Source organism: Puntigrus tetrazona, chromosome 4 (genome assembly GCF_018831695.1).
Source record: "Puntigrus tetrazona isolate hp1 chromosome 4, ASM1883169v1, whole genome shotgun sequence".
NCBI lineage: Eukaryota > Metazoa > Chordata > Actinopteri > Cypriniformes > Cyprinidae > Puntigrus > Puntigrus tetrazona.
Window position 1 is genome coordinate 15853642 of NC_056702.1, and position 19890 is coordinate 15873531.

The 19890-nt window shown below is 38.1% G+C and overlaps 1 non-coding gene and 27 pseudogenes across 1 annotated transcript; all 28 read right to left on the reverse strand.

Moving 5' to 3' along the window:
• Positions 1-2958: 2958 nt before the first annotated feature.
• On the reverse strand, positions 2959-3077 carry LOC122343616 (annotated as a pseudogene).
• Positions 3078-3350: 273 nt separating this feature from the next.
• On the reverse strand, positions 3351-3470 carry LOC122343610 (annotated as a pseudogene).
• Positions 3471-3742: 272 nt separating this feature from the next.
• On the reverse strand, positions 3743-3861 carry LOC122343689. Its single transcript, XR_006250818.1, has one exon. It is a non-coding gene; the product is annotated as a 5S ribosomal RNA (ribosomal RNA).
• A 273-nt stretch (positions 3862-4134) lies between these two features.
• On the reverse strand, positions 4135-4252 carry LOC122343650 (annotated as a pseudogene).
• Positions 4253-4526: 274 nt separating this feature from the next.
• On the reverse strand, positions 4527-4640 carry LOC122343772 (annotated as a pseudogene).
• A 273-nt stretch (positions 4641-4913) lies between these two features.
• LOC122343698 lies at positions 4914-5032 on the reverse strand (annotated as a pseudogene).
• Positions 5033-5305: 273 nt separating this feature from the next.
• LOC122343726 lies at positions 5306-5424 on the reverse strand (annotated as a pseudogene).
• A 672-nt stretch (positions 5425-6096) lies between these two features.
• On the reverse strand, positions 6097-6216 carry LOC122343775 (annotated as a pseudogene).
• A 273-nt stretch (positions 6217-6489) lies between these two features.
• Positions 6490-6609, reverse strand: LOC122343765 (annotated as a pseudogene).
• A 279-nt stretch (positions 6610-6888) lies between these two features.
• Positions 6889-7005, reverse strand: LOC122343827 (annotated as a pseudogene).
• Positions 7006-7287: 282 nt separating this feature from the next.
• On the reverse strand, positions 7288-7407 carry LOC122343710 (annotated as a pseudogene).
• A 276-nt stretch (positions 7408-7683) lies between these two features.
• Positions 7684-7802, reverse strand: LOC122343640 (annotated as a pseudogene).
• A 275-nt stretch (positions 7803-8077) lies between these two features.
• LOC122343840 lies at positions 8078-8197 on the reverse strand (annotated as a pseudogene).
• A 278-nt stretch (positions 8198-8475) lies between these two features.
• On the reverse strand, positions 8476-8597 carry LOC122343745 (annotated as a pseudogene).
• A 273-nt stretch (positions 8598-8870) lies between these two features.
• Positions 8871-8991, reverse strand: LOC122343755 (annotated as a pseudogene).
• Positions 8992-9278: 287 nt separating this feature from the next.
• On the reverse strand, positions 9279-9397 carry LOC122343550 (annotated as a pseudogene).
• Positions 9398-10072: 675 nt separating this feature from the next.
• Positions 10073-10193, reverse strand: LOC122343814 (annotated as a pseudogene).
• Positions 10194-10470: 277 nt separating this feature from the next.
• On the reverse strand, positions 10471-10591 carry LOC122343715 (annotated as a pseudogene).
• A 1082-nt stretch (positions 10592-11673) lies between these two features.
• Positions 11674-11796, reverse strand: LOC122343828 (annotated as a pseudogene).
• Positions 11797-12074: 278 nt separating this feature from the next.
• Positions 12075-12194, reverse strand: LOC122343785 (annotated as a pseudogene).
• Positions 12195-12476: 282 nt separating this feature from the next.
• On the reverse strand, positions 12477-12592 carry LOC122343831 (annotated as a pseudogene).
• A 4792-nt stretch (positions 12593-17384) lies between these two features.
• LOC122343829 lies at positions 17385-17501 on the reverse strand (annotated as a pseudogene).
• A 269-nt stretch (positions 17502-17770) lies between these two features.
• Positions 17771-17889, reverse strand: LOC122343556 (annotated as a pseudogene).
• Positions 17890-18165: 276 nt separating this feature from the next.
• Positions 18166-18287, reverse strand: LOC122343721 (annotated as a pseudogene).
• Positions 18288-18561: 274 nt separating this feature from the next.
• Positions 18562-18680, reverse strand: LOC122343776 (annotated as a pseudogene).
• Positions 18681-18958: 278 nt separating this feature from the next.
• LOC122343699 lies at positions 18959-19077 on the reverse strand (annotated as a pseudogene).
• Positions 19078-19353: 276 nt separating this feature from the next.
• On the reverse strand, positions 19354-19469 carry LOC122343798 (annotated as a pseudogene).
• A 279-nt stretch (positions 19470-19748) lies between these two features.
• Positions 19749-19871, reverse strand: LOC122343800 (annotated as a pseudogene).
• Positions 19872-19890: the final 19 nt, after the last annotated feature.

Below are 19890 nucleotides of genomic sequence, written 5' to 3' on the forward strand. Positions count from 1 at the left end.
TTCAAGCGCTACTATTTTCCTAATGTCTGTGGTTCCTTCACTTACCTTTTTCATTTCATTTTCCCATTTTTGCTTAATTCTCTTTCTTTAGCTCTTTTTGCTTTCTGTATTTTCTTAGAAAATTCTATAGATAATCTTTTAATGTCTGCTTTTATATTGTCCCACCATGTGCATATTGCTTCATCGTATAGAACATCATTTACACTATTAATTATTACGTTTTCAATTTCCATTTTGTAAAAATCATTCTTTAAAAGTTCTGCATTAAGCACCCATACCCTGGTCCTCTCTCCACACCACTGAAATCCATCGTTACAAATAAAAAATCATGATCGCTCCCACTGTACATTTTATAAAACACTTTTGAAATAAAATGCTCAAAACTCCTATTACATAAAAGAAAATCTATTCTGCTTTGTTTTAAACTGCTTTTCACCCACTGTCTTCTTGAATATTCTCTTTTTACTCTATTTCTTTCTCTCCATACATCTACTAATTGGTGTTTATACATCATACTTTTCAATTCTTTTCTTCCAACATCGGCTCTGTACACCATGTGATCTTCAGCATCTATTCTTTCTAAAATAGTATTAAAATCCCCTATAATAACAACGCTCTTACATCCAATAATCAAATCATTCAGTTTTTTAAAAAAAGTAACTCTTTCTGTATCTTCATTTGGAGCATGTATATTACATATTATTATTTCTTCTCCTTATCCATAATTTTTACAATTAAAATCCTTCCATTATTATCTTTAAATAAAACTTTTGTTGATTCCACTGCTCCCCTTCTAACAAGTATCGCCAGACCTTTTTTCTTATTGACATCGTTGCTGCACCATATTTCTCCATCCCAGCCTTTTTTAAGATCATCCAATATTATTTCATTCCATCCAGTCTCTTGAATACAGATAACATCACATTGCTTTGTTAAATTGATCACATTTTCAAATTTCCATTTAGATGACAATCCTCTAACATTAATCGAGACCAGACTTAAATTACTCATAATAGAAGAAACAAGAAACAAGAACCAAAACAGCCAATCATCAATATATTTTCTCTCTTGATATCTAAGAATTTATATCAACTTGTTCATCATTTTGTCTTGCTCTTACTTCTTTCCTTAACTTTTGTTTCTTTAATACCTGTTCAATATTTATTTTGACCCCTCTTGTCATTTTACGTCTTTTGTTTATAATGTCCAGAGTTCTACTTTCAAGCTCAAAGTTAATTTCAGCCGTTTTCTCATCGCTTACCTCCACTTCAGTCCATCCAGCTGCAACTTCACTCGTTGTTGCACATTCCTTCTCTTTCGTTTGTCCTTCATTGTTAGTTATACACTGTGTCTCAGTCTCCGTTGTATGAACTTCAATTTCTTTATCTCCATTGTCCTCTCTCCTCAATCGCTCCTCCTCTCCTCGTTCACGAAGATCTTCAGAAATTACATCCGCCTCCTGAATTTCATCTTTGCTTGGCTCCTCCGTGCGCTTCTGTGCCTCGGTCTCCATTTCATTATTGTCCTCCTCCTCAGATTCACAGTTGCACCTCATCCACGTCCTTTCACAGTCTTGGCACCGCGGGCTTGACAGTCCCGAGCAAAATGCCCTGTTCCATACATTCTCTGCAGGTGTATTGAGGGCAGTCTTTTTTTTCATGCTCCGTGCTAGCGCAAATTCTGCAAGTCTTCAGTTGGTCATCATGAATTACTCTAAAATATTTTGGTCCTTCCTCCGTGTCAAATCTTACATTATATGGCAAAGTCACAATGTCCTGTGGAAATTTAACTTTTATAAATCTTGTTCCGTCTGCAACTGCTGTGCCTGGATAATATCTCCTTCTTAACGGGAAGATAGGATTCACTCTCAATCCACCAATTTCTGTATTATTTCATCGTCTTTTTTATGTAGTTGGGCAAATGCAAAAAGAGACCATTTTTTCAGTTTTACATAGTTTTTGATCTCACATCTTTGTTCATCAATCATTAATCCATCCATTAACTTATCACAGTCTGTTTCATTTTCCATTGTAAGTTCATACTCAAAGTTACTTTTTTCCTTAGTCCATACAGTTTTCCAATTCCAGCTTTCTCTTCCACAGCTTTTATAATCATCATCACAGTTATTTTATCTGGATCATTAACAATCATCGTTAGAGTTGCTTCTTTCTTATAGTCTCTTTGATATTTTGATTGGCTTTTTAGCTTATTCATTGTCCCATTTCTTTGTGGTGCTTCTCCTATTCCATCAGTGTAATCTCTTGTTTGTTTACCTTGATTTTTTGTAGGTCCTCTCTTTGACTTATCCTTGCATCCATCCCGTTCTTTTTCCTCTTGCGGCAACCCTTGCCCAAGTCTGGCTAACATCTTTATACTTTCCATTGTCATTTTCCACGTTTCTTTCAGTATAGTTAATATCCTCAGTCTCTTTGTTCAATTTTCGGTCATGATCCGTCACCATAATATCCATCATTTTAAAGGTTGGAAACCTCAGACAGAAAATCTGTCTGAGGTTTCAAAAACTAATATGTAACTCAAAAACAACAGCCTTTAAGAAATTATCAAAAGAAAAAAAAAAAAAATAATAATAACAGCAAACAAAATGGAGGAGAGCCTTCCTCTCCCTACTGCAGCCAAAAACTCTGTGTGCTCTCTAGCGCCAACAGGGTGGTATGGCCGTAAGCGAAAGCTGCTGCAAAAGGCCCCCTATTTTAAGGTGAGGCACACTAAGTGCCATTATACTAGATAAGTAATGAATGAAATACAAAAAAATACTTCAAAATGAGCTACATTAAAGATAAGAGCATTAGTTAAGTAGTTAAAAACAGTCAAACTCTGTTTAAAGTACAGCTACTTTAAAGGCAATTGAATTAAATAAGCAGTAAGGAAAGCAAAGAGCTGGTCAAACTTTGGCCACACTAAGGGCCAGTGTATTAGATAAGTAGTGAAAAACTCAAAAACTTACAGCACCTGGTATTCCTAGGCAGTCTCCCATCCAAGTACTAACTAGGCCCAACTCTGCTTAGCTTCTGAGATCAGGCGAGATCAGGCGTGAACAGGGTGGTATGGCCATAAGCGAAAGCTGCTGCAAAAAGCCCCTATTTTAAAAGGTGAGGCACACTAAGTGCCATTATACTAGATAAGTAATGAATGAAATACAAAAAAATACTTCAAAATGAGCTACATTAAAGATAAGAGCATTAGTTAAGTAGTTAAAAACAGTCAAACTCTGTTTAAAGAACAGCTACTTTAAAGGCAATTGAATTAAATAAGCAGTAAGGAAAGCAAAGAGCTGGTCAAACTTTGGCCACACTAAGGCCAGTGTATTAGATAAGTAGTGAAAAACTCAAAACTTACAGCACCTGGTATTCCTAGGCAGTCTCCCATCCAAGTACTAACTAGGCCCAACTCTGCTTAGCTTCTGAGATCAGAGCGAGATCAGGCGTGAACAGGGTGGTATGGCCGTAAGCGAAAGCTGCTGCAAAAAGCCCCTATTTTAAGGTGAGGCACACTAAGTGCCATTATACTAGATAAGTAATGAATGAAATACAAAAAAATACTTCAAAATGAGCTACATTAAAGATAAGAGCATTAGTTAAGTAGTTAAAAACAGTCAAACTCTGTTTAAAGAACAGCTACTTTAAAGGCAATTGAATTAAATAAGCAGTAAGGAAAGCAAAGAGCTGGTCAAACTTTGGCCACACTAAGGGCCAGTGTATTAGATAAGTAGTGAAAAACTCAAAACTTACAGCACCTGGTATTCCTAGGCAGTCTCCCATCCAAGTACTAACTAGGCCCAACTCTGCTTAGCTTCTGAGATCAGACGAGATCAGGCGTGAACAGGGTGGTATGGCCGTAAGCAAAGCTGCTGCAAAAAGCCCCTATTTTAAGGTGAGGCACACTAAGTTGCCATTATACTAGATAAGTAATGAATGAAATACAAAAAAATACTTCAAAATGAGCTACATTAAAGATAAGGCATTAGTTAAGTAGTTAAAAACAGTCAAACTCTGTTTAAAGAACAGCTACTTTAAAGGCAATTGAATTAAATAAGCAGTAAGGAAAGCAAAGAGCTGGTCAAACTTTGGCCACACTAAGGGCCAGTGTATTAGATAAGTAGTGAAAAAACTCAAAAACTTACAGCACCTGGTATTCCTAGGCAGTCTCCCATCCAAGTACTAACTAGGCCCAACTCTGTTAGCTTCTGAGATCAGACGAGATCAGGCGTGAACAGGGTGGTATGGCCGTAAGCTAAAGCTGCTGCAAAAGCCCTATTTTAAGGTGAGGCACACTAAGTGCCATTATACTAGATAAGTAATGAATGAAATACAAAAAAAAATACTTCAAAATGAGCTACATTAAAGATAAGAGCATTAGTTAAGTAGTTAAAAACAGTCAAACTCTGTTTAAAGAACAGCTACTTTAAAGGCAATTGAATTAAATAAGCAGTAAGGAAAGCAAAGAGCTGGTCAAACTTTGGCCACACTAAGGGCCAGTGTATTAGATAAGTAGTGAAAAAACTCAAAAACTTACAGCACCTGGTATTCCTAGGCAGTCTCCCATCCAAGTACTAACTAGGCCCAACTCTGCTTAGCTTCTGAGATCAGATCAGGCGTGAACAGGGTGTTATGGCCGTAAGCGAAAGCTGCTGCAAAAAGCCCCTATTTTAAGGTGAGGCACACTAAGTGCCATTATACTAGATAAGTAATGAATGAAATACAAAAAATACTTCAAAATGAGCTACATTAAAGATAAGAGCATTAGTTAAGTAGTTAAAAACAGTCAAACTCTGTTTAAAGAACAGCTACTTTAAAGGCAATTGAATTAAATAAGCAGTAAGGGAAAGCAAAGAGCTGGTCAAACTTTGGCCACACTAAGGGCCAGTGTATTAGATAAGTAGTGAAAAAACTCAAAACTTACAGCACCTGGTATTCCTAGGCAGTCTCCCATCCAAGTACTAACTAGGCCCAACTCTGCTTAGCTTCTGAGATCAGGCGAGATCAGGCGTGAACAGGGTGGTATGGCCGTGTGAAAGCTGCTGCAAAAGCCCCTATTTTAAGGTGAGGCACACTAAGTGCCATTATACTAGATAAGTAATGAATGAAATACAAAAAAAATACTTCAAAATGAGCTACATTAAAGATAAGAGCATTAGTTAAGTAGTTAAAAACAGTCAAACTCTGTTTAAAGAACAGCTACTTTAAAGGCAATTGAATTAAATAAGCAGTAAGGGAAAGCAAAGAGCTGGTCAAACTTTGGCCACACTAAGGGCCAGTGTATTAGATAAGTAGTGAAAAAACTCAAAAACTTACAGCACCTGGTATTCCTAGGCAGTCTCCCATCCAAGTACTAACTAGGCCCAACTCTGCTTAGCTTCTGAGATCAGGCGAGATCAGGCGTGAACAGGGTGGTATGGCCCATAGCGAAAGCTGCTGCAAAAGCCCCTATTTTAAAGTGAGGCACACTAAAGTGCCATTATACTAGATAAGTAATGAATGAAATACAAAAAAATACTTCAAAATGAGCTACATTAAAGATAAGAGCATTAGTTAAGTAGTTAAAAACAGTCAAACTCTGTTTAAAGAACAGCTACTTTAAAGGCAATTGAATTAAATAAGCAGTAAGGAAAGCAAAGAGCTGGTCAAACTTTGGCCACACTAAGAACCAGTGTATTAGATAAGTAGTGAAAAAACTCAAAAACTTACAGCACCTGGTATTCCTAGGCAGTCTCCCATCCAAGTACTAACTAGGCCCAACTCTGTTAGCTTCTGAGATCAGGCGAGATCAGGCGTGAACAGGGTGGGTATGGCCGTGCAAAAGCTGCTGCAAAAAGCCCCTATTTTAAGGTGAGAGGCACACTAAGTGCCATTATACTAGATAAGTAATGAATGAAATACAAAAAAAAATACTTCAAAATGAGCTACATTAAAGATAAGAGCATTAGTTAAGTAGTTAAAAACAGTCAAACTCTGTTTAAAGAACAGCTACTTTAAAGGCAATTGAATTAAATAAGCAGTAAGGGAAAGCAAAGAGCTGGTCAAACTTTGACCACACACTAAGAGCCAGTGTATTAGATAAGTAGTGAAAAAACTCAAAAACTTACAGCACCTGGTATTCCTAGGCAGTCTCCCATCCAAGTACTAACTAGGCCCAACTCTGCTTAGCTTCTGAGATCAGGCGAGATCAGAGCGTGAACAGGGTGGTATGGCCGTGTGAAAGCTGCTGCAAAAGCCCCTATTTTAAGGTGAGGCACACTAAGTGCCATTATACTAGATAAGTAATGAATGAAATACAAAAAAAAAAACTTCAAAATGAGCTACATTAAAGATAAGAGCATTAGTTAAGTAGTTAAAAACAGTCAAACTCTGTTTAAAGAACAGCTACTTTAAAGGCAATTGAATTAAATAAGCAGTAAGGGAAAGCAAAGAGCTGGTCAAACTTTGGCCACACTAATGAGCCAGTGTATTAGATAAGTAGTGAAAAACTCAAAACTTACAGCACCTGGTATTCCTAGGCAGTCTCCCATCCAAGTACTAACTAGGCCCAACTCTGCTTAGCTTCTGAGATCAGGCGAGATCAGGGCGTGAACAGGGTGGTATGGCCGTGTGAAAGCTGCTGCAAAAAGCCCCTATTTTAAGGTGAGGCACACTAAGTGCCATTATACTAGATAAGTAATGAATGAAATACAAAAAAAAAAAAATACTTCAAAATGAGCTACATTAAAGATAAGAGCATTAGTTAAGTAGTTAAAAACAGTCAAACTCTGTTTAAAGAACAGCTACTTTAAAGGCAATTGAATTAAATAAGCAGTAAGGGAAAGCAAAGAGCTGGTCAAACTTTGGCCACACTAAGGGCCAGTGTATTAGATAAGTAGTGAAAAAAACTCAAAACTTACAGCACCTGGTATTCCTAGGCAGTCTCCCATCCAAGTACTAACTAGGCCCAACTCTGTAGCTTCTGAGATCAGACGAGATCAGGCGTGAACAGGGTGGTATGGCCGTGGCGAAAGCTGCTGCAAAAAGCCCCTATTTTAAGGTGAGGCACACTAAAGTGCCATTATACTAGATAAGTAATGAATGAAATACAAAAAAAAAAATACTTCCAAAATGAGCTACATTAAAGATAAGAGCATTAGTTAAGTAGTTAAAAACAGTCAAACTCTGTTTAAAGAACAGCTACTTTAAAGGCAATTGAATTAAATAAGCAGTAAGGGGAAAGCAAGAGCTGGTCAAACTTTGGCCACACTGAGGGCCAGTGTATTAGATAAGTAGTGAAAAAACTCAAAAAAGCTTACAGCACCTGGTATTCCTAGGCAGTCTCCCATCCAAGTACTAACTAGGCCCAACTCTGCTTAGCTTCTGAGATCAGACGAGATCAGGCGTGAACAGGGTGGGTATGGCCGTATAGCGAAAGCTGCTGCAAAAAGCCCCTATTTTGGGTGAGGCACACTAAGTGCCATTATACTAGATAAGTAATGAATGAAATACAAAAAAAAATACTTCAAAATGAGCTACATTAAAGATAAGAGCATTAGTTAAGTAGTTAAAAACAGTCAAACTCTGTTTAAAGAACAGCTACTTTAAAGGCAATTGAATTAAATAAGCAGTAAGGAAAGCAAAGAGCTGGTCAAACTTTGGCCACACTAAGGGCCAGTGTATTAGATAAGTAGTGAAAAAACTCAAAAACTTACAGCACCTGGTATTCCTAGGCAGTCTCCCATCCAAGTACTAACTAGGCCCAACTCTGCTTAGCTTCTGAGATCAGGCGAGATCAGGCGTGAACAGGGTGGTATGGCCGTAGGCGAAAGCTGCTGCAAAAGCCCCTATTTTAAGGTGAGGCACACTAAGTGCCATTATACTAGATAAGTAATGAATGAAATACAAAAAAAAACTTCAAAATGAGCTACATTAAAGATAAGAGCATTAGTTAAGTAGTTAAAAACAGTCAAACTCTGTTTTAAAAGAACAGCTACTTTAAAGGCAATTGAATTAAATAAGCAGTAAGGGAAAGCAAAGAGCTGGTCAAACTTTGGCCACACTAAGGACCAGTGTATTAGATAAGTAGTGAAAAAACTCAAAACTTACAGCACCTGGTATTCCTAGGCAGTCTCCCATCCAAGTACTAACTAGGCCCAACTCTGCTTAGCTTCTGAGGATCAGGCGAGATCAGGCGTGAACAGGGTGGTATGGCCATGGCGAAAGCTGCTGCAAAAGCCCCTATTTTAAGGTGAGGCACACTAAGTGCCATTATACTAGATAAGTAATGAATGAAATACAAAAAAAAAAATACTTCAAAATGAGCTACATTAAAGATAAGAGCATTAGTTAAGTAGTTAAAAACAGTCAATCTCTGTTTAAAGAACAGCTACTTTAAAGGCAATTGAATTAAATAAGCAGTAAGGGGAAAGCAAAGAGCTGGTCAAACTTTGACCACACTAAGGGCCAGTGTATTAGATAAGTAGTGAAAAAACTCAAAAACTTACAGCACCTGGTATTCCTAGGCAGTCTCCCATCCAAGTACTAACTAGGCCCAACTCTGCTTAGCTTCTGAGATCAGGCGAGATCAGGCGTGAACAGAGGGTGAGTATGGCCATAAGCCAAGCTGCTGCAAAAAGCCCCTATTTTAAGGTGAGGCACACTAAGTGCCATTATACTAGATAAGTAATGAATGAAATACAAAAAAATACTTCAAAATGAGCTACATTAAAGATAAGAGCATTAGTTAAGTAGTTAAAAACAGTCAAACTCTGTTTAAAGAACAGCTACTTTAAAGGCAATTGAATTAAATAAGCAGTGAGAAAGCAAAGGCTGGTCAAACTTTGGCCACACTAAGGGCCAGTGTATTAGATAAAGTAGTGAAAGAAACTCAAAAACTTACAGCACCTGGTATTCCTAGGCAGTCTCCCATCCAAGTACTAACTAGGGCCCAACTCTGCTTAGCTTCTGAGATCAGGGCGAGATCAGGCATGAACAGGGTGGTATGGCCGTAAAGCGAAAGCTGCTGCAAAAAGCCCTATTTTAAGGTGAGGCACACTAAGTGCCATTATACTAGATAAGTAATGAATGAAATACAAAAAAAAAAAAAAATACTTCAAAATGAGCTACATTAAAGATAAGAGCATTAGTTAAGTAGTTAAAAACAGTCAAACTCTGTTTAAAGAACAGCTACTTTAAAGGCAATATTTAGATTAAATAAGCAGTAAGGGGAAAGCAAAGAGCTGGTCAAACTTTGACCACACTAAAGAGCCAGTGTATTAGATAAGTAGTGAAAAAACTCAAAACTTACAGCACCTGGTATTCCTAGGCAGTCTCCCATCCAAGTACTAACTAGGCCCAACTCTGCTTAGCTTCTGAGATCAGACGAGATCAGGCGTGAACAGGGTGGTATGGCCGTAAAGCCAGCTGCTGCAAAAAGCCCCTATTTTAAGGTGAGGCACACTAAGTGCCATTATACTAGATAAGTAATGAATGAAATACAAAAAAAAATACTTCAAAATGAGCTACATTAAAGATAAGAGCATTAGTTAAGTAGTTAAAAACAGTCAAACTCTGTTTAAAGAACAGCTACTTTAAAGGCAATTGAATTAAATAAGCAGTAAGGGAAAGCAAAGAGCTGGTCAAACTTTGGCCACACTAAGGAGCCAGTGTATTAAATAAGTAGTGAAAAACTCAAAAGCTTACAGCACCTGGTATTCCTAGGCAGTCTCCCATCCAAGTACTAACTAGGCCCAACTCTGCTTAGCTTCTGAGATCAGACGAGATCAACGAAAAACTGAACAAGGTGTTGTGGCGTAGCGAAAGCTGCTGCCAAAAGCCCCTATTTTAAGGTGAAGCTTTGCAAGTGCCATTATACTAGATAAGTAATGAATGAAATACAAAAAAAAATACTTCAAAATGAGCTACATTAAAGATAAGAGCATTAGTTAAGTAGTTAAAAACAGTCAAACTCTGTTTAAAGAACAGCTACTTTAAAGGCAATTGGATTAAATAAGCAGTAAGGGAAAGCAAAGAGCTGGTCAAACTTTGGCCACACTAAGGAGACCAGTGTATTAAATAAGTAGTGAAAAACTCAAAACTTACAGCACCTGGTATTCCTAGGCAGTCTCCCATCCAGAAGTACTAACTAGGCCCAACTCTGCTTAGCTTCTGAGATCAGGCGAGATCAGGCGTGAACAGGGTGGTATGGCCGTAGCGACAGCTGCTGCAAAAAGCCCCTATTTTAAGGTGAGGCACACTAGAGTGCCATTATACTAGATAAGTAATGAATGAAATACAAAAAAAAATACTTCAAAATGAGCTACATTAAAGATAAGAGCATTAGTTAAGTAGTTAAAAACAGTCAAACTCTGTTTAAAGAACAGCTACTTTAAAGGCAATTGAATTAAATAAGCAGTAAGGGAAAGCAAAGAGCTGGTCAAACTTTGGCCACACTAAGAACCAGTGTATTAGATAAGTAGTGAAAAAACTCAAAAACTTACAGCACCTGGTATTCCTAGGCAGTCTCCCCATCCAAAGTACTAACTAGGCCCAACTCTGCTTAGCTTCTGAGATCAGACGAGATCAGGCGTGAACAGGGTGGTATGGCCGTAAGCCTAAAGCTGCTGCAAAAGCCCTATTTTTAAGGTGAGGCACACTAAGTGCCATTATACTAGATAAGTAATGAATGAAATACAAAAAAAAAAAAGCTTCAAAATGAGCTACATTAAAGATAAGAGCATTAGTTAAGTAGTTAAAAACAGTCAAACTCTGTTTTGTAAAGAACAGCTACTTTAAAGGCAATTGAATTAAATAAGCAGTAAAGAAAGCAAAGAGCTGGTCAAACTTTGGCCACACTAAGGAGCCAGTGTATTAGATAAGTAGTGAAAAAACTCAAAAACTTACAGCACCTGGTATTCCTAGGCAGTCTCCATCCAAGTACTAACTAGGCCCAACTCTGCTTAGCTTCTGAGATCAGACGGTGATCAGGCGTGAACAGGGTGTGAGTATGGCCGTGCGACAGCTGCTGCAAAAGCCCCTATTTTAAGAGTGAGGCACACTAGAGTGCCATTATACTAGATAAGTAATGAATGAAATACAAAAAAAATACTTCAAAATGAGCTACATTAAAGATAAGAGCATTAGTTAAGTAGTTAAAAACAGTCAAACTCTGTTTAAAAGAACAGCTACTTTAAAGGCAATTGAATTAAATAAGCAGTAAGGAAAGCAAAGAGCTGGTCAAACTTTGACACACTAAAGGGCCAGTGTATTAGATAGAGTAGTGAAAAACTCAAAAACTTACAGCACCTGGTATTCCTAGGCAGTCTCCCCATCCAAGTACTAACTAGACCCAACTCTGCCAGCTTCTGAGATCAGACGATGATCAGGCGTGAACAGGGTGGTATGGCCATGGCGAGAAAGCTGCTGCAAAGCCCCTATTTTAAGATGAGGCACACTAAGTGCCATTATACTAGATAAGTAATGAATGAAATGCAAAAAAAATGCTTCAAGTATGAGCTACATTAAAGATAAGAGCATTAGTTAAAGTAGTTAAAAACAGTCAAACTCTGTTTTAAAGAACAAAGACAGCTACTTTAAAAGGCAATTGAATTAAATAAGCAGTAAGGGAAAGCAAAGAGCTGGTCAAACTTTGGCCACACTAAGAGCCAGTGTATTAGATAAGTAGTGAAAAACTCAAAACTTACAGCACCTGGTAATTCCTAGGCAGTCTCCCATCCAAGTACTAACTAGGCCCAGCTCTGTTAACTTCTGAGATCAGATTTCGGAGATCAGGCGTGAACAGGGTGGTATGGCCATAAGCGAAAAGCTGCTGCAAAAGCCCCTATTTTAAGGTGGGGCACACTAAGTGCCATTATACTAGATAAGTAATGAATGAAATACAAAAAAAATGGCTTCAAATGAGCTACATTAAAGATAAGAGCATTAGTTAAGTAGTTAAAACAGTCAAACTCTGTTTCTAAAGAACAGCTACTTTAAAGGCAATTGAATTAAATAAGCCACGTGAGGAAAGCAAAGAGCTGGTCAAACTTTGGCCACACTATGGGCCAGTGTATTAGATAAGTAGTGACAAAACTCAAAGCTTCACAGCACCTGGTAATCCTAGGCAGTCTCCCCATCCAAGTACTAACTAGGCCCAACTCTGCTTAGCGTCTGAGATCAGACGAGATCAGGCGTGAACAGGGTGGTATGGCCGTGTAGCGAAAGCTGCAAAAAAGCCCCTATTTTAAGGTGAGGCACACTAAGTGCCATTATACTAGATAAGTAATGAATGAAATACAAAAAAAAAAAAAAATACTTCAAAATGAGCTACATTAAAGATAAGAGCATTAGTTAAGTAGTTAAAAACAGTCAAACTCTGTTTAAAGAACAGCTACTTTAAAGACAATTGAATTAAATAAGCAGTAAGGGAGAAAGCAAAGAGCTGGTCAAACTTTGACCACACTAAGGAGCCAGTGTATTAGATAGTAGTGAAAAACTCAAAACTTAAAGCACCTGGTATTCCTAGGCAGTCTCCCATCCAGAGTACTAACTAGGCCCAACTCTGCTTAGCTTCTGAGATCAGACGAGATCAGGCGTGAACAGGGTGGTATGGCCGTGGCGGCGAAGCTGCTGCAAAAGCCCCTATTTTGGGTGAGGCACACTAAGTGCCATTATACTAGATAAGTAATGAATGAAATACAAAAAAAAAAAATACTTCAAAATGAGCTACATTAAAGATAAGAGCATTAGTTAAGTAGTTAAAAACAGTCAAACTCTGTTTAAAGAACAGCTACTTTAAAGGCAATTGAATTAAATAAGCAGTAAGGGAAAGCAAAAAGCTGGTCAAACTTTGACACACACTAAGAACCAGTGTATTAGATAAGTAGTGAAAAAACTCAAAACTTACACAGCACCTGGTATTCCTAGGCAGTCTCCCATCAGAGTACTAACTACTAAATGAGCCCAACTCTGCTTAGCTTCTGAGATCAGGCGTAGAACAGGGTGTACAGTATGGCGGTAAGCTTCAGCTGCTGCAAAAGCCCCTATTTTAAGGTGAGGCACACTAAGTGCCATTATACTAGATAAGTAATGAATGAAATACAAAAAAAAATGCTTCAAAATGAATGAGCTACATTAAAGATAAGAGCATTAGTTAAGTAGTTAAAAACAGTCAAACTCTGTTTAAAAAAGAACAGCTACTTTAAAGGCAATTGAATTAAATAAGCAGTAAGGAAAGCAAAGAGCTGAGTCAAACTTTGAAGGCCACACTAAGAACCAGTGTATTAGATAAGTAGTGAAAAACTCAAAAGAATTACAGCACCTGGTATTCCTGGGCAGTCTCCCATCCAAGCCACTAACTAGGCCCAACTCTGCTTAGCTTCTGAGATCAGGCGAGATCAGGCGTGAACAGGGTGTAGTATGGCCATAAAAGCGTAGCTACTGCAAAAAGCCCCCTATTTTAAGGTGAGAGCACACTAGAGTGCCATTATACTGAATAAGTAATGAATGAAATACAAAAAAAAAATACTTTAAAATGAGCTCACATTAGGAATGAGGCATTAGTTAAGTAGTTAAAAACAGTCAAACTCTGTTTAAGAACAGCTACTTTAAAACAATTGAATTAAATAAGCAGTAAGGGAAAGCAAAGGAGCTGGTCAGAGCACTTTGACCACACTAAGGAGACCAGTGTATTAGATAAGTAGTGAAAAAACTCAAAAACTTACAGCACCTGGTATTCCTAGGCAGTCTCCCATCCAGAAGTACTAACTAGGCACAACTCTGCTTAGCTTCTGAGATCAGGCCCGAGATCAGGCATTGAACAGAGGGGTGGTATGGCCGTGAAAGCAAAAGCTGCTTGCAAAAGCCCCCTATTTTGGGTGAGGCACACTAAGTTACCATTATACTAGATAAATAATGAATGAAATACAAAAAAAAATAATACTTCAAATATGAGCTACATTAAAGATAAGAGCATTAGTTAAAGTAGTTCAAAAACAGTCAAAGACTCTGTTTAAAGAACAGCTACTTTAAAGGCAATTGGATTAAATAAGCAGTAAAGAGAAAGCAAAGAGCTGGTCAAACTTTGACCACACTAAGGGACCAGTGTATTAGATAAGTAGTGAAAACTCAAAAAAACACGACACCTGGTATTCTGGAAACAGTCTCCATCAGAAAAGTACTAACTAGGCCCAACTCTGTAGCTTCTGAGATCAGGCGAGATCAGGCGTGAACAGTGTTAGTATGGCCGTAAGCAAAAGCTGCTGTAAAAAGCCCCCCTATTTTTAGGTGAGGCACACTAAGTGCCATTATACTAGATAAGTAATGAATGAAATACAAAAAAAAAAAAATACTTCAAAATGAGCTACATTAAAGATAAGGCATTAGTTAAGTAGTTAAAAACAGTCAAACTCTGTTTAAAGAACAGCTACTTTAAAGGCAATTGAGTTAAATAAACACAGTAAGGGGAAAGCAAAGAGCTGGTCAAACACCCACCACACTAAGAAGCCAGTGTAGTAGATAAGTAGTGACAAAACTCAAAACTTACGGCACCTGGTAATCCCTAGGCAAATCTCCATCCAAGTACTAACTAGGCCCAACTCTGTAGGCGTCTGAGGATCAGACGAGATCAGGCGTGAACAGGGTGAGGTATGGCCGTCAGCCAAAAGCTTCTGCAAAAGGCCCCTATTTTGGGTAGAGGCACACTAAGTGCCATTATACTAGATAAGTAATGAATGAAATACAAAAAAATACTTCAAAATGAGCTACATTAAAGATAAGGCATTAGTTAAGTAGTTAAAAACAGTCAAACTCTGTTTAAAGAACAGCTACTTCAAAGGCAATTGAATTAAATAAGCTTGTAAGGGAAAGCAAAGCAAAGTCTGGTCAAACTTTGACCACACTAAAGGGCAATGTATTAGATAAGTAGTGAAAAAACTCAAAAACTTTACAAGCACCCTGGTGTTCCTAGGCAGTCTCCCATCCAAAGTACTAGCGCTTAGGCCCAACTCTGGCAGCGTCTGAGATCAGGGCAGTGATCAGGCGCTGAACGAGATTGGTATGGCCGTAAGCTAAAGCTGCTGCAAAAGCCCCTATTTTTAAAGGTGAGGCACACTAGAAGTGCCATTATACTAGATAAGTAATGAATGAAATACAAAAAAAAAATGCTTCAAAGATGAGCTACATTAAGAGATAAGAGCATTAGTTAGTAGTTAAAACAGTCAAACTCTGTTTAAACAGCAGCTAAGCACAAAAGGCAATTAAGATTAAATAAACAGTAAGGAAAGCAAAGAGCTGGTCAAACTTTGACCACACTAAGGGACAGTGTATTAGATAAGTAGTGAAAAAACTCAAAAAGTCACATTACCTGTTATTCCTAGGCAGTCTCCCATCCAGAAGTACTAACCAGGCCCAACTCTGTAAAGCTACAGAGATCAGGCAGACATCAGGCGTGAACAAAGATTAGTATATTGCATAAGCGAAAGCTGCTGCAAAAGCCCCTATTTTTAAGGTGAAGCACACTAAGTGCACCATTATACTAGACAAGTAATGAATGAAATACAAAAAAAAGAAAAATACTTCAAAATGAGCTGCGTGAAAGATAAGAGCATTAATTAAGTGATTAAAAACAGTCAAACTCTGTTTTAAGAACACTTCCACTTTAAAACCAATTAGATTAAATAAGCAGTGAGGGGAAAATAAAGAGAGCTGGTCAAACTTTGACCACACTAAGGAGCCAGTGTATTAGAGTAAGTAGTGCAGAAAAAACTCAAAAACTTACAGCACACCTGGTATTTCCTAGGCAGTCTCCACATCCAAGTACTAACTAGGCGCTCTGCCTTGCCACTGAGATCCAGACGAGATCAGGGCGTAAACAGAATGTGGTAGTTTGCGTAAGCAAAGCTGCTGCAAAAGAAGCCCCCTATTTTAAGGTGAGGTACACTGAATTGCCATTATACTAGATAAGTAATGGAATGAAGCCCACAAAAAAAAAAATGCTTTAAGATAGGCTACATTAAAGATAAGAGCATTAATTAAGTAGTTAAAGTGAGTCAAACTCTGTTTAAAGAACAGTTGCTTTAAAGACAATTAGTTCTAAATAAAGCAGTAAGGGAAAGCATAGAGCTGGTCAGGCTTTGACCACAATATGAACCAGGGTAGTAGATGAAGTAGTGAAAAAACTCAAAAACTTACACAGCACCTGGTATTCATAGGCAGTCTCTTACGTCAAGTACTAGCTAGGCCCAACTCTGCTTGGCTTTACAGAGGATCAAGACGAGGATCAGGCATTAGACAGGAGTGGTATGGCCGTAGTGAAAGCTGCTGTAAAAGCCCTATTTTGAAGATTGAGGCACACTAGAATTACCATTATACTAGATAAATAATGAATGAAATACAAAAAAAAAAAAATGCTTCAAAGCTAGGCTACACATTAAAGAGATAAGAGCATTGAATAAGTAATTAAAAACAATTAAAACTCTATTTAAAGAACAGCTACTTTAAAGAGCAATTGAATTAAATATGCAATGAGGGAAAGCAAAGAGAGCTGATCCAAACTTTGACCACTGAGAAAGCCAGTGTATTAGATAAGGAGTGAAAAAAGCTCAAAAACTTACAGCACCTGGTTTTCCCTGATGCAGTCTACCATCCAGAGTACTAACTAGGCCCCAACTCTGCTAAGCTTCTGAGATCAGGCAAAGGATCAGCGTGAACAGGGTGAGTATGGCCGTCAGAAGAAGCTCGCTGCAAAAAAGCCCCATGTTTGGGTGGGAGCACACTAAAGTTACCCATTATACTGAATAAGTAATGAATGAAATACAAAAAAAAAAAACTTCAAAATGAGACTACAATACAAGATAAGAGCATTAGTTAAGTAATTAAAAACAGTCAAACTCTGTTTAAAAGAACAGCTACTTCAAAAAGCAATTGAATTAAATAAGCAGTAAAGGGAAAGCAAAGAAGCTAGTCAGGCTTTGACCACACTGAGAGCCAGAGTATTAGATAAGTAGTGAAAAACTCAAAAACTTACAGCACCTGGTACCTAGGCAGTCTCCCATCCAAGTACTAACCAGGCCCAACTCTGCTTGCTTCTGAGATCAGGCGAGATCAGGTGTGAACAGGGTGGTATGTGGCACGTGCGAAAGCTGCTGCAAAAAGCCCCTATTTTTAGGTAGAGGCACATAAGTGCCATTATACTAGATAAGTAATGAATGAAATGCAAAAAATACCTTCCAAGAATGAGCATTAAGATAAGAGCATTGAGTTAAGTAGATTAAAGCATTCAAACTCTGTTTAAAGAACAGCTACTTTAAAGGCAATTGAATTAAATAAGCAGTAAGGAAAGCAAAGAGCTGGTCAAACTTTGGCCACACTAAGGGCCAGTGTATTAGATAAGTAGTGAAAAAACTCAAAACTTTACAGCACCTGGTATTCCTAGGCAGTCTCCCATCCAAGTACTAACTAGGCCCAACTCTGTAGCTTCTGAGATCAGGCGAGATCAGGCGTGAACAGGGTGGTATGGCCGTGGCGAAAGCTGCTGCAAAAGCCCCTATTTTAAGGTGAGGCACACTAAGTGCCATTATACTAGATAAGTAATGAATGAAATACAAAAAAATACTTCAAAATGAGCTACATTAAAGATAAGAGCATTAGTTAAGTAGTTAAAAACAGTCAAACTCTGTTTAAAACAGCTACTTTAAAGGCAATTGAATTAAATAAGCAGTAAGGAAAGCAAAGAGCTGGTCAAACTTTGGCCACACTAAGAGCCAGTGTATTAGATAAGTAGTGAAAAAACTCAAAACTTACAGCACCTGGTATTCCTAGGCAGTCTCCCATCCAAGTACTAACTAGGCCCAACTCTGCTTAGCTTCTGAGATCAGGCGAGATCAGGCGTGAACAGGGTGGTATGGCCGTAAGCGAAAGCTGCTGCAAAAAGCCCCTATTTTAAGGTGAGGCACACTAAGTGCCATTATACTAGATAAGTAATGAATGAAATACAAAAAAAAAAACTTCAAAATGAGCTACATTAAAGATAAGAGCATTAGTTAAGTAGTTAAAAACAGTCAAACTCTGTTTAAAGAACAGCTACTTTAAAGGCAATTGAATTAAATAAGCAGTAAGGAAAGCAAAGAGCTGGTCAAACTTTGGCCACACTAAGGGCCAGTGTATTAGATAAGTAGTGAAAAAACTCAAAAACTTACAGCACCTGGTATTCCTAGGCAGTCTCCCATCATCCAAGTACTAACTAGGCCCAACTCTGCTTAGCTTCTGAGATCAGGCGAGATCAGGCGTGAACAGGGTGGTATGGCCGTAAGCAGAAAGCTGCTGCAAAAGCCCTATTTTAAGGTGAGGCACACTAAGTGCCATTATACTAGATAAGTAATGAATGAAATACAAAAAAAAATACTTCAAAATGAGCTACATTAAAGATAAGAGCATTAGTTAAGTAGTTAAAAACAGTCAAACTCTGTTTAAAGAACAGCTACTTTAAAGGCAATTGAATTAAATAAGCAGTAAGGAAAGCAAAGAGCTGGTCAAACTTTGGCCACACTAAGGGCCAGTGTATTAGATAAGTAGTGAAAAAACTCAAAACTTACAGCACCTGGTATTCCTAGGCAGTCTCCCATCCAAGTACTAACTAGGCCCAACTCTGCTTAGCTTCTGAGATCAGGCGAGATCAGGCGTGAACAGGGTGGTATGGCCGTGGCGAAAGCTGCTGCAAAAAGCCCCTATTTTAAGGTGAGGCACACTAAGTGCCATTATACTAGATAAGTAATGAATGAAATACAAAAAAAAAAATACTTCAAAATGAGCTACATTAAAGATAAGAGCATTAGTTAAGTAGTTAAAAACAGTCAAACTCTGTTTAAAGAACAGCTACTTTAAAGGCAATTGAATTAAATAAGCAGTAAGGGAAAGCAAAGAGCTGGTCAAACTTTGGCCACACTAAGAGACCAGTGTATTAGATAAGTAGTGAAAAACTCAAAAACTTACAGCACCTGGTATTCCTAGGCAGTCTCCCATCCAAGTACTAACTAGGCCCAACTCTGCTTAGCTTCTGAGATCAGGCGAGATCAGGCGTGAACAGGGTGGTATGGCCGTGTGAAAGCTGCTGCAAAAAGCCCCTATTTTAAGGTGAGGCACACTAAGTGCCATTATACTAGATAAGTAATGAATGAAATACAAAAAAAAAAAATACTTCAAAATGAGCTACATTAAAGATAAGAGCATTAGTTAAGTAGTTAAAAACAGTCAAACTCTGTTTAAAGAACAGCTACTTTAAAGGCAATTGAATTAAATAAGCAGTAAGGAAAGCAAAGAGCTGGTCAAACTTTGGCCACACTAAGAACCAGTGTATTAGATAAGTAGTGAAAAAACTCAAAACTTACAGCACCTGGTATTCCTAGGCAGTCTCCCATCCAAGTACTAACTAGGCCCAACTCTGCTTAGCTGAGATCAGGCGAGATCAGGCGTGAACAGGGTGGTATGGCCGTAAGCGAAAGCTGCTGCAAAAAAAGCCCTATTTTAAGGTGAGGCACACTAAATGCCATTATACTAGATAAGTAATGAATGAAATACAAAAAAAAATACTTCAAAATGAGCTACATTAAAGATATAAGAGCATTAGTTAAGTAGTTAAAAACAGTCAAACTCTGTTTAAAGAACAGCTACTTTAAAGGCAATTGAATTAAATAAGCAGTAAGGAAAGCAAAGAGCTGGTCAAACTTTGGCCACACTAAGAGGCCAGTGTATTAGATAAGTAGTGAAAAAACTCAAAACTTACAGCACCTGGTATTCCTAGGCAGTCTCCCATCCAAGTACTAACTAGGCCCAACTCTGCTAGCTTCTGAGATCAGGCGAGATCAGATCAGGCGTGAACAGGGTGGTATGGCCGTAAGCGAAAGCTGCTGCAAAAAGC